Raw genomic sequence first — 13335 nt, forward strand, 5'->3', positions numbered from 1 at the left:
ACAGAGCAGCGGAGGCTGAGGCAAGATCAGGAAGGGTCTGGCAAAGAATCAGAACAATATCTGGAATGATGGCTGAGGTTGGAAGCTAGGCAGGCAGAAGGCAAGGCAGCCATGTGGTGGACTAGAGAAATGGCCTAGGAGAAGACTGGCTGAATCTGGCCCTTACATGAGAGAACAGGGGTTACAATAGTTCATAACTCAGTTATGGTTTTCCTTCAATAAAATGCCGTGTTTTTTCTTCAATAAAAGGTTCTTAATGCAGTAAACCCAAGATTTAGAGGGAAAAAAAAAAAAACAGACATAACTCCTGAAGTAACTATTTTTAGTGACTTTGAGTTCCTGAAACTTGAGTGTTATATAATTCACAGCATGATAAAGAGTTGTCTCCAACAAAGCTTGAAATAACATTTCAGGTATTTGATAATGGGTCCTCTCTTTTTTTTTTCTCCCTCCTGATAAGATTTGTGTTTAGTTTTCATTAACTGTAACGAAGGAGAATTTAGGAAAATGTAAAACGTTAAGCCAACCCCCAATCCGTAATGCTTGACAGCTCAGCCTGGGAAAACAGAAATTCTTACCCGCTACACTCGATTGATTTAACTGAAATCCCCCAAAAGGCTAAGTCTTGTGTCGCATTTTGGAAAACTCCCCTGCCACTGGGCAATAGGTGTGCAAGTGTTTAAGCAAGAATTTTTGTTTTAGTAGCCTTGATATAAGACACATCACCAGGAAAATATCAGCAACCAAGCTGAGAAATATGAATTCTAAATCCTACCATTTTGTTTTTAGGTCTCAAGGGGAAGTGGTGACTCTGCCCGCCATGATAGCAAGAGAGCTCCTAAAATCTGAATAACCTTCAAGTAAACACACCCAGGCACTTGCTAAAACAAACATTTTCCCCACTGCTGAAATTAAACTTGGCAAGTCCCCTTAGTAGCTTGAGAAACAATCGGAGAAACAGCAGAATGGCAGCCTCTTCGCACAGAAGCCAACCATCATTAGAAGACCCCTTAAAAGCAAAAACAGAACGGCCAACCGGTCTGATCACCTTAATTTTTAATGAAGGGGTTTCTCCATATACGCGTACCAGTATACTCGAACTAAAGTTGCCAAGAAAAAAAAAATCTATCAATATTCTGAAAGAAACCAAGTCTAATTTTACCATTCAACCTGATGTTCACCAACAGGGAAACACAAATGTGTGAAATATAGAGGAAGGCACTGTGACAAACCAATATATGAAAATCCGTCCGCGGTGACTGTCATAAAAATGGCCAAATGGCTTTTTCTACCCCCATCAAGGTCACTTTCCTGATGTTGGGTTCAATAAGATGATAATGCATCTAACCACTCTCCCTGCATCTGACTTCAACCTCACCAATCCAAATGGCTGTGTTTAACTACCCTGGCCTTTCACCAGTTCCCTGAACAAAGACAATTAAGGAGACGTACTGCCTCCTACTATCACGGGAACTGAAAGACAAATAAACTTTTAAGAGCTCAGCCAGGTGTCCACTCCACTAATGTACAACTTTTAAACAGGAGGTAAAGTGAAATAATAGGTAAATAATTATAAAAGGTTAACCATATTAAATGTGTTGTATAAAGTGGTTCTGTTTTATTTAAAAGAAAGGCATTTTTTTTTTTTTTAAAAAACTGCTCAGACTACCTTTTATGGGCCTCTAGGTGGCATGTCCCCGCCTTCCTTAATATTTAGGGAGGGGATGATAATACTCAAGAAACTTTTTTTCCCTTGTAAATTATGATAGCATGTGACTTCCCAAATCTACCATTTAAATATGACCCGTCCACAAATGTTTGCCAGTTCATTTTCATTAACCTTTCCCTTCTGAAATTAATTTGCTATCATTTAAGTCTCTAACACAAACTATTTCTAGAATACAAAAGCGGGATTGCTATTAAACTGACCTAGCAAAAGTTAAAAGTAGCCATTTCAGATCTCAAATACTGGACTTAGAACCCACAGTTAGGTTTATAACTAAAGCCAATGTATAAACATCTAGTTTCAAGCAACTCTTTTTTTAAGGTTTAAAAACGTGTAATTTCAACCCTACTAAATGCATCTATAATCTCTATACATCCTATCAATATTAAAGGGAAAAAAAACTTCGACATGTCAAAAATTAAACTATGTATTTCAAGTTGCTGGAGACTTCAAGAAAGGCCTCAGATATAAGTTAATATTGTAAAAACTTTGTATTCTAAACAAAATCCCAGTAAGTCATACAAATTTTATTTATCTTATATTATCTATAGCAAGATAAATCTACAATGCCAAATAACCTGATACGACCAAATTGAATGAGTTTCTCATGTAAACCATCTCTTTTGGATGAAGGAATCAGATTGTTATTTTTGGCATTGAAACATCCATGTTTCTGGATGTGCAAATGCTTCAACAAAGAATCACAGCCAAAATAGCACTTATGATTGAATACTTAAAAGCTATGTTTATATGCTTCAGACCTGTCCAGATCAACGTGATACAGCCAAAGTCTAGATAATCCCCTTAATCTAAACCATTGGGAATCCTCATGTTCCTCTCTCCTAGTTTTCAACATCCTACATTTTTCTGTTCCTTTCTCTCTGCTGAGAAGTTCACAATTTGTTTTGTGACTATCCTGTATTAACCAAGAACCAATTCAGCAGGCAATCCTATTCATTAAGCACTCCCATAGTGGTGGCTTGGGTCTTTAAACCATAGCTATTGGGAAGTTCTGATCAAACTCAAAGTTCACTGAGAGGTTAAAAAAAAAAAAAAAAAAAAAAAAAAAACCTGTTTATTTTTTTTCTTAATTCTGAGCATCATGTGGCTTCTTTCAGGGTACCATTTTTACAACATACAAATATTCAGTAAGCATAGCCCATTTCTCTACTAAAAGTTGCAAAAGTACTCATGTCTAAGCTAAGCCAGAGCATCTGCAGCTAAATCTTTATCTAAACTACATGTGTATGTAGACACATACATGTATTTGCACAATCCCAGGGAAGTTGAAATATAGCATATTAGTGTAAAACAAATTTTTTTAAACTGAAGAAAAGTTAATATAAAATAAATTTAAATATAAGCGTAAAACAAATGACTAGACCGCTTTTTAGATTTACTTTTGGATAGAAGAGTAGTTTGTTTTAAAAAAAGGAAAGAAAAGAAAAAACTTTATTAACAATTGTTTAGTTAAAGCCCAGGAAAGAAAATAAATGACAAACATGAAGAGCTGATGTTCCAGTGTTCAATCTCTTAATCGCTGACCAGAGCTGAAAATAGATCCTTTCTCTGTACTAATTGAATGAGTCTTGTTAAACCTTTTGAAACGCACTTTAGAAAATGCAAGAATACAGCTTAGAACAGGTTCTTTAATTTGGGTCATTTTCTGTTGCTCGAAGTGGTGACGGTGCTTAGCAACGCTGTTCTGGTGGCCCCTTTTAAGGAAATGAATACCTGGAATACAGCATTTTAATCTATTTTATGGCATTAATTATCAAGATCACTGTATACAGCAGTGCCTCCCTTTGCCACTTTGTCTACATTATAAATGACAGATGTCCCTTGATAAATTGAATGTATTGTTTTGGATGACACCAGATCCCATGCACCTCCACAAGAAATAAAAAGATTTGTAAGAACATAAAAATAATGAAGGAAGCCAAAAGAAAGAAAGAAAGAAAGAAAGAAAGAAAGAAAGAAAGAAAGAAAGAAAGAAAGTTAGGTTAAATGGACAAAGACTTTACCACTGAAATCAGTATTCAGAAATCTATAAGAGTCCCTGTTAAAATCCCCCTTTTTTCCCTAAAGCTTTGAGAAAAACTAAATTCTATTATGCCATACACTAGGCCACTGGTATCTAAGAAACATGATATAACACTGCCAAAACTTACCTCCCCTCCAATTTTTTTTTTGGTAAAAATTTTCTAAATATTTTTTTAAATGATTTTTTTTTGTAAGAGAACTTTGCATGAGAACTAGTAACCAAGTATCTTTTAAATTAGATGAGATATTCAACTTCGAATTTATTAAAATGTGTTCAAAAGGCTCCTATCCAGAAGATGAGAAAAAAAGGTTAAAACATAACAGCTACCGAGTTGGCTTCTAAGAAATCAAACTACATTTTATACAGTTCACATTTTATTAATAATCAGTGTAACTTGTTAAAAAGCTAGTAATTAAATATTCAGGATATACCTGTATTTTCCTGAACGCAATTATCTCTGTTTAAAGTGTAACTCTTTGAACTCTCTCCCTCATGATTCCATAATTCATTTTAGAGTCCATGCCCTATAGAAGGTGAGGGGCTTATACATCTCCATCCCTTTCCATCTTCTCAGCCAGGATATCAAGTGACTCTTTGTTTAGAATGTATCCTAACTTTGGTCCTTAACAGTCACATTTAAAAAAAAAAAAAAAAAAAAAAAAAAAAAAAAAAAAAGCTTTTAACACTTAGTCCCCAGAGATGAGACAGGAGCCAGATTAACAACTTGCAATCATTTTTTTTTCTTTTTAAAATTTCAGTCTATCAGCTAGCATGTAATCAACATCTCTTTAAATTGATGAGACTTTCCCGATGGATTTCAAATCATCATTAGGTGGTGCAAATCACAGGATTTAGGGGGAAAAAAAAAAAAGGAGAACACAAAAAATCCGTCAAGTTTTTAAACTGTAAACACATGGACCGTGCTTGGGGGTTGTGCGTTTTAAACACTACAGTTGCACTTGAATGCCTGAAAATCTGAAGGTAAATGTGGGGCAGACTGAAGGTTGCACACCAGTACCCTACTCAGGGAAGCTTACTAAGTTAGCTGTATTTCTAAAATGCCTTCTCTGGATATTTTCAATCCCTTCTGAAGAACTACTTTAATAATTAGCTCACAGAGGTCTCTGGATGGCTCTTTTAAAAGCAGAGAACAAAAGGTTTATTTAAAAAATGAAAACCTTGGCTTGCACCAATGCCAGACGTGAATCTGCTTTCAATTACCGAAAGTATTTCCACTTTAGTGGAAGGGGATCAAATCTGCAACTACACCATCTTAAAACACTGAATTTGATTATATTAGGCTTTCAGAGACAAAATGACTTTGTGACACAGGCACATGCATCTGTATGTATCATTTATAAGATATTGCAGAGATAGACACGCTAGCACATGAGAGGGCGGAAATGTGATTTCTCGTTCTGGGAGCTGCAGCAGATCTTTGTCTTATTAAAATACACACACAAATAGGCGAATGATTTTTTTTTTTTACTAGAACTGCGTAAGTTTCCCTAACTATCCACAACTCTTTTTCCACGGGAGTAATCTACATCGAAGCACATCTGCAAAGTTGAATTTCTTTAGAGACTGTGCCCCTTAAAATCTTCTCACGACAAAAAGGGACGGAATATTTCACAGGCGAAAACCTGCTTTTTTAATTAGCAAGATTATTTTGTACCTTTCGCCCCCATTAAGCAATTCGTATGATGGATTTCGGTTAATGGAACCAAAAGGTTGATTCATTTACGTTCGAAGCAGATTTTTAAACATTTCTGACATGAATTATTCAAAATCATGATCGCTAAGACTTGCTCCAAACAAATTCCATAAGATATATGGCAAAAGTCAAAGAACACATGGAGGCTAAAAAAGAAGGCGAAAGAAAGAAAAAGACAGTTTTACCTCAAAGATTTGGACTACACATTACTCATTTTTGAAATCCACTTAATTAAAAATACCGGGAACAAAAGACTCCATCTCCCCGTGGCTACCTGCACCACTCCGGGTGACGGAAGAGTATTCGGGAAAGTTCTGCCTCCACCTCTTCTAAATCCTTAAATCTGGTCCCTCAGGGGTTAAAAAGCCACCTCATTTCAGATGCTAATGCTGCCTCTGCACCGATTTTCACCCGCGCGGAGCCTCCTCCCATATCGGCGCCACCGGGGAGAACCGACCGCGGGACCCCGCGCCGAGGGAACCGCGGAGCCGGGGTCCCCGCGCACCCGAGAGCTTGAAGCCGCGCGTGGAGCCACACTCGGAGCCGCGCGTGGAACCGAGCGAGGAACCGCCCAGGCCGCGCTCACCCACCTTGCCGCCGCGCGCCCTCGCCGTGGCCGTGCGGAGCGGAGCCAGGCGCAGCCAACTTGCCTGGGTCTGGAGCGGATCGCGTTACAGCGCCGGGCTCGGGGCTCCGGCTGCGAGCGGCAGCCAGACATGATAGGCTGAAGCTGCTCTGTTTACACCCGGCCGCCGAGGGGGCGGTGGCGACGCTTAACCCCTTCGAGCCTGGCCCCGCCGTGGCCGGCCCGCTGCTGCCTCCGCCGCCGCCGCCTGGCACTCGCCGGAGTCTGCACACACGCGCGCACGCATGCACACATGCACGCACAGACCTGCACACCCGAGTCGGAGCAGCCTGGAAACTGCTCACAAACTGATCGGGTGGCGTGCTCCGAAAACCCTAGAGGGAGCGGCAGCCGGTCCACACACACGCGCACACACACACACACACACACACACACACACACATTCACACACACACACACACACACACACACACACACACACACACACACACACACACACACACACACACTCACACGCGCACACCCCGAGGCAGCACTGTGCTCCAGTGCAGCTCGGCAGGCTGCTGTGCATCCTGCAAACGTCCGTAGTCTCCACCCGCTCGACTTTCCCGGGCTTACAAAGAATCTCCTTTCCCCGCGCATCCTGAATCCCGAGCCCTGCTCCGCCACGGTTCTCTCACCGCACTGGCTGTATCCCCGACCCGGGGGGACCGCCACTTCTCCGCCGGTCGGCCCAACTAAGTCCCGGCAGAGGCGCGCCAGCCCGTACCTGCAGGCGGGAGGAGTCCACACGCGGCCCGGAGTCTAGCTCGCCCGGCCCGGCGTGCGCAGCGCGTGGGTGGGTGTCGCCTGGGAGCGCCGCGGGGACCCGCGCAGCCCGCGCTCGCCCTGAGCCTCGGTCACGCCGCTCCGCCACTCTTGGCCCCTGGACGGCGCAGGGCAGCCGTGCGTCCCGGTACTCGCCTCCGCCCCCCCACCCCTCCTTCCCAGATGCTGGGGACGGTCACCAGGGGCCCTAGAGCAGGAAGCTTAAGACCAAGTGGTCTGAGCTCTGAATGAAGTGCAGGGCTGGCCAACCCTTATCTGCAACAGCTAATATGTTCTAACCAGCTTTACTTTTAAATAAAACACACTCCAATATTACTGCGCTTAAATTTTTATTCCCCAAACTGTCCCTTCCTCTCCTTGGGGTCCACTTTTATCATTTTCTTTTTCAGTGCCTCCAGTGCAACGTCATGCTTTTTAATTTCTCTTTCTTCTAGAACATTCTACCTCTTCCTTCAAACACTATCTCCAGCATGCCAAGAATGGCTTATCAAGGATTTTTAGATTTACCAGCGGGGTTTTTTCCCCCGGTTACAAAAGATACATATATAATATTCATTCATTTTAATCAATATATTGTTAACATTTTTCATTTTTCATTTTAACTCACTTTAGACCCCAAAAGATAATATTGTAGGAAACAAAATTTTTCAAGAATCTACATACTTCCACTCCCCCTTTTTTGGGGGGGAAGGATAATCACTTTCTATCTTCCCAGAATTCAATGATAACCATGTTTGTCCTTTTTTTGGCATGGGAGAAGACTTCGTATTAGCTTTCCCTCTGTTTTCATACTCCTTACACCTAAAGGTCCATGGCTGGGAATGCATTCCTTTCCCTGTAGATTTTCCCTTCTCAATCTCCATTACTTTCTCAGACATCCATCATCATACCTAGAAATAGCAGTTGCTACTCCATATTTAAGCAAATCATCTGCACCTTACTGTTTCTTTCCTTTCATAATGAAGAAGGCCCTTCTAAAAACCACGATTCACCGAACACATCTTATTCCAGACTGTGCTGGGCGTGATCGATATGGGACCTTTAATTGGCATTATTAAGATATCATAGAAGTTACTTTAAAATAGCAATTATTTAAAATTTAGACACTCCTTTGACAGTCTAAAATTTGAAGTTATTTCAAGGTTTTGAAATTCTCTTTAGTAAAATTGGGTCAAAAAAGAGAACAATAGATATTTTTTTAGGGCACTAAAAAAAAAAAAAAAAAAAAAAAATCCAAGCTCTTGAACAAATACCTCCCTAAATCAACTGTTTTGAAAAGAATCATTTCCCAGAATCTGCGATGCTTGACTCTTCTCGGGGTGGACAGCCTCAAGTCATTGCAAGTACATACTATATAACCTGAAAACAGAGCATGTAGGAGCTGTTCTTGGAGCCGTAGAGAAATTAAATAGGCAGAACATTGCATAGTTCAAATTTGCTAAGACCCAAGGGCTTGTCTGTCCCTGGGAAATGTATCTCTTGATTTTGATGACCACAGATTTGCAGATCTGAATCAGAACGGGAGAACACAAGAAGATGGACGGATGCTCTAATGAAAGAATGAATGGTCTGAAGAACTTAAATAAATCACAGTTTGGGGCAAGATGAATCTTAAGAAGACCGATATTTGGCACGCTCATTTCCCCAGATAAATGCTATGCAAATTGGTCACTGATTGATAGCATTTATTAAAATTCCAATTTAAAATGCTAATTGAGCAGTGCCCATTTATAAATATCAGATCCAGGTTAGGCAAATGTTTTTATGTAGCATTATATTGGAAGTATGCTACATATGTGTCTAGTTCTAGCTTTTCTGAATACAAAAGTGATTATTCCAAATTAGACAAAGACAACATCCCTTGAGAATTATCAAGGACTGACTTTCACAGAGGCTGAGAAGAGACCAAGGAAGAGATGTTTTTAAGCTGTTTCCTTTGCTGATATATGAAGGATGGTGTCTACATACATCTTCCAAGAGAAACCATGAGTTCGTGACCACACCCATCCACACAGCCAGTCACTACCATCTTTCAAATACGAGAGTCCACCAAAGGGCCCACAGGGAAATGTACAGACATAAGGCACACATTCAATTCCTGCTTTCTTCTATCATCATTGGCCGTATTGATGATGCTGGGGTTACTTAGAATTATGGATACTGCCTTTCACAACCGAAGTAGTTCCTACCGAGGATCTGCAGAATTCTCTACAATTGCACAAGCAGACACTATTAAATATGTTGAATTATGTGGCTATTTTATGTTGTGAATAAATAACCACATGGAATCATACTTGCAATATTAACTGAATCTTACTTGTAACTGAATTCAGTTCTTTAGGCATAAAACCCTAATGACTGCACACCACAAGGAAGATTTTTAAAAATGCATGAACCAGACCAAATCAAAGCAGATTGTGGTTTTTTTTTTTCTTTAAAGGGGGGCCCATGAATGAGCTGTTACCTCAAACTGGTACTAACTTTGCTTCATGTTCACAGTGCTTCTGGCCTCTCCCTAAGTAGGCCTACAGTCTTGAAGAATCAGAAGGCAAGTGAAACTAAGGTGTTTACATTCCCTGGTAATTATTAAGCACTGAAACCAGACTGTCAGAGATAGTAACATAAAATAAATCTCAAACACAGCAACGTTAATATATGACCACGGTGAAGCTAACAGTAACACAGAGCAGCTCACCCACGACAGCATTATATTGAGCATTTGGTGTGTATCTTTTTTTTTTTTTTTTTTTTTTCTGTTTTTGTCCTGGATATCAAACCAAGGTCTATGTGCTATGCTCTGAACTGGCACATACTACTTAAATTCTCTAAGCCCCTTTAAGTAAGCAGCAGTAGTATTTCATTTTATAGACAAGGATACTGGAAACTAAAGACGTTAAGACTGTACCCACCTATTTATAGGGTGCCAAGGTTTAGGCTAAGTCTCAGTGTGATGGGGTCCTGAGTCAAGGAGTCGTTTCACAGACTTGGCTCAATAGTTAAACTGGTTTTAAACGTGTAGCTTAATTTCTAAGCCAAATTTATCAAGGTAGGTTACATCACCTACTTGGAACCATGATGTCCCGGTTTACAAAGCATACAGATTGTAGATAAGAAAATCCTCTTTTGAAAATACTTCAAGAGGGTAAATAAAAAGGCGTACCAATATTAGTATCGTTTGCAAGCTAAAAATTTTATAGCAGAATAAAATGATCACAAAACATTCCTAAATACTTGATTTAGGGATTATCATGTGGAAGAAGGTATGTGTCTGTCAATTAGAAGGTCTCAGTTAAGAATTGTAATTTTATTTAAAAACATTGTTCCTTAAAAAAAAAAAAGTCAAAGAAACTGTTACCAAAATTACAGTATACTCACATCAACTGGTGTATAGTAATCGTGCTGACCTCGACTGATGCCTAATAATTATACAATTACTCTGGTCACATGCCCTGCATAAAATTTTATTGACAGTTTTGGCAAACTTTTTTTTTCTGGTTAGTAGCACACATACGGTCTAGCATTTCTCTATTATGAGTTGATTAAAAAATGTATTTAAAAATCATATTTCTGGTCCTATTTTCTAATCAAGTTCAAGGGTCATAGCCACAACAACAGAAATAAAGGCTTGAAAACAGTCTTGCCATGAAAGGCCAGTTGGTAATTTTGCATAGGTATCTTCAATGAATCTAAAGAGCTAGGTGAGTCTTTACCCAAAATATTCATATGTATTTTAAAACGATATGAAACAGCCACATGTGAAAACGATTCCTCAGATGCAAGTTTCTTTTCTTTGTTTTCAAAGCAATTAAACTTTTTTTTTTCACCAAAAAGAAAGAAAAGTCAAGTCCGTGATAAAGAACTGAAGTTCTTCGCTTTGCTTTGCGATCACGCCAGTGTGTAGCAAAAGAACTGCTCTTTATTTCTGTCCCCATTCAGATGACCTTGGGCAGCAGCCTGCTGGGTCCTAACCAATCTGGACAGCCACAGAAGCGGAGGAGGCAGGGACCAGGTGTCTGCGATGAAGTCTGGATTCCTTGCAGGGGGCAATCAGTATCCAAGAGGTTTGGTGACCGCCTGCCTCCTTACTGGCAGGCTTCCAAGTGGGAGAGACCAGGGTGAGAAAGGAGATCATTCCAACCTGGTGGGAAGCTAGACAGGGCGGGAGTGCAGAGCCAGAGCTTCAAAGCTAAGATGGCCAACAAGAGTTTTCAGGGGAAGGGATGCTAGGTACTGAATACATAGCAAGAGCTGAGGGCTCAGGCTAAAGGCCACCCAAAGACAATGTTAGAAGGTAGTCTCCAGGACTGAGCAGTATAGACCCTCATTCCATCTGTGAACTTCTGGCCTCTGGAAGTGCAGGGGGAAGGAAGCGGGAAGGCGGAAGTAACACTGTTCTTCTCCAGCACGGGAGTGCAGGCAGCAATACTAATTCCCAGGCCCACCCAGGGATGGCACTGTCTGTCTATCCATGAAGGGCAACCTACTGGGGTTCACCTAGTTTCAGGTCTTGTAAATAGGAACACCTCCTGAAGGGGTATTTTGTATTCGTTCTCTGACAGTTCGAGTTTAATAAATACAGATGTGATACATAAAACGTAAGTGATTCCAGTTAAGCAGCAATGTTCTCAATCTGGACTATTCATTTTCAACCATTGCTTTTCCCATGCTACAAAAACACTGGCCTCGGAACCGTTGCAGTTCATGTCAAAAAATTAGGCGGCATGCCTGTGAGGTCACATAAAGCACTGTACATTTTTTTTCTTTGTCTCAGAAAACTTAAGAGCTACTTATTTGTGAGAAACAGTGATGGAGCTTCGTCAGAGGATTTGTCTGTTCTGGTACCAGACCCAGGTACCAGTCGGTTCCTCCCTCCGTGTACTGAACACAACATGGAAGTCATATAAACTTTGATATTTACCTTTTAAATTTTATAATCTCAAAATTTTTTTCACGTGATCAATAGTCTTAATCATTTCTGGATCTACTTCGGAGAACGCATGTAGATAATCCACAATGTGTTGGTTTGTGGTGTTTTCATGAATTGGACACATAAAATATGTTTTTAATGAGTTCTTTTGTTTTGTGAACATAAAGCACGTGTAGAATTCTTTATAAACATCACTTTGCTATATGCTTGGCATGGCTCCTTTTTACCTGACCAATCACAGCTTGGCCATAATGTGACATAAAGGAATTTCTTCCTTTTAGCCTTTCCTGATTGGCCAGGACAAGCTGAAGGTCTAGCTGTGCCTCCATTGAGCTTGGCGAATATCTCTTTCTAACCATCTTTACACCATATTCTGCTGCCTGTCTTCTTGTCCCTAACTCCTTTTTGACCATAAACACAACATAGTGACAGAGACTGCCGGGTAAGGAAAATGGCAACTGAATGATTCTTTTACCGACTCTGTAACAGGTACAAACAAGGCACTATGTAGGCATTGCTTTGTGGATGGGTAGATCACTAGAAACAATTAGTCCACACTAGAGAAACACCTTGTCAATCAAAGTTGTTCAAAGATTTGCATTTATTAGACTATGATGTAACTGTATTTATTAGACTATGGTCTCTCTCTCTCTCTCTCTCTCTCTCTCTCCCCTTCCTCCCTGCCTTCATGATCTGGGACTGAGCACAGGTTGGTGAGGCTGAACAAGAATCCACATTGCAGATTAATATTTAGGACAATAGAAGCTCTTGAAATTGGCAGAAAGAAACAATTTATGAGCTAAAGGATAATAATTTCTAGAACAATAATGAGGTGAGTGCCAGATTTAATGGTTCAAAAGAAAACAGATGTGGAGAAAGAGAGGGAGGAGACTAGTGTACAAGTTAACATTTTCCTTCTTTAGAGCTTCTGTATTTTAATTCCCCTCACATTAATTGAATGACTACGTGCCCAAAACACCTTAGGTATTTTTAACTGAAAAGACATCCTTAGTTCCACAAAGAGACAAGCTAGTTAAAACTTGGAAAAAATACTATGCCTCAATTATTTAAATGTTCTGGGCAGGGGGCAGTGGTAGGGACAACTGTGGCAATTTTTTTTTTTTTAAAGACAAATTCCTAAAGAGGGTCTGTACCAATTTGTAAAAAATCAAGTATGCCTAGACTCTTGCTAGAAGCAATTTCAGCAGGAAAATCATATAAAATATAGGAGGTTTTTTTTTTCTTCCTTTTAATACATGGTTGGTAGTGAGAAGGTGGACAGAAAAATTGTATCAATAACAAGTAGACACAGAGACTTCTGGGTAAGGAGGGTATCGGTTGTTTGTCTCATTCTGAGAGCTTTGAGCTTCTGAGTGACTATAGACTTCTGGAATCATCTTTCTCTTAGGAGAACTGGAATAGAAGGAACAAAGTTCACCAGAATTTTTGGACGGCAAAAATAAGGACGTCTATTGATACTAAACTAACTAACCATGGCTGGAGGCTTTGA

At 40.1% G+C, this 13335-nt stretch overlaps 1 protein-coding gene across 13 annotated transcripts in view; it reads right to left on the minus strand.

The window, feature by feature from the left end:
• Nucleotides 1–13335, minus strand: part of Tenm3 (teneurin transmembrane protein 3) — a 604001-nt gene that overhangs the window by 317650 nt on the left and 273016 nt on the right. The window contains exon 1 of one of the 13 annotated variants that reach the window (XM_076914149.1): nucleotides 6840–6921. The exons of 11 other annotated variants lie outside the window; for them this stretch is intronic. The gene's annotated coding sequence lies outside the window, so the exon portion shown is untranslated. Of the gene's footprint in view, nucleotides 1–6074; nucleotides 6248–6839; nucleotides 6922–13335 lie in introns of those variants that run through there. One more of the 13 variants, XM_076914148.1, reaches the window with a different exon arrangement.

This window comes from Arvicanthis niloticus, chromosome 16 (assembly GCF_011762505.2).
Source record: "Arvicanthis niloticus isolate mArvNil1 chromosome 16, mArvNil1.pat.X, whole genome shotgun sequence".
In the NCBI taxonomy this organism is placed as follows: domain Eukaryota; kingdom Metazoa; phylum Chordata; class Mammalia; order Rodentia; family Muridae; genus Arvicanthis; species Arvicanthis niloticus.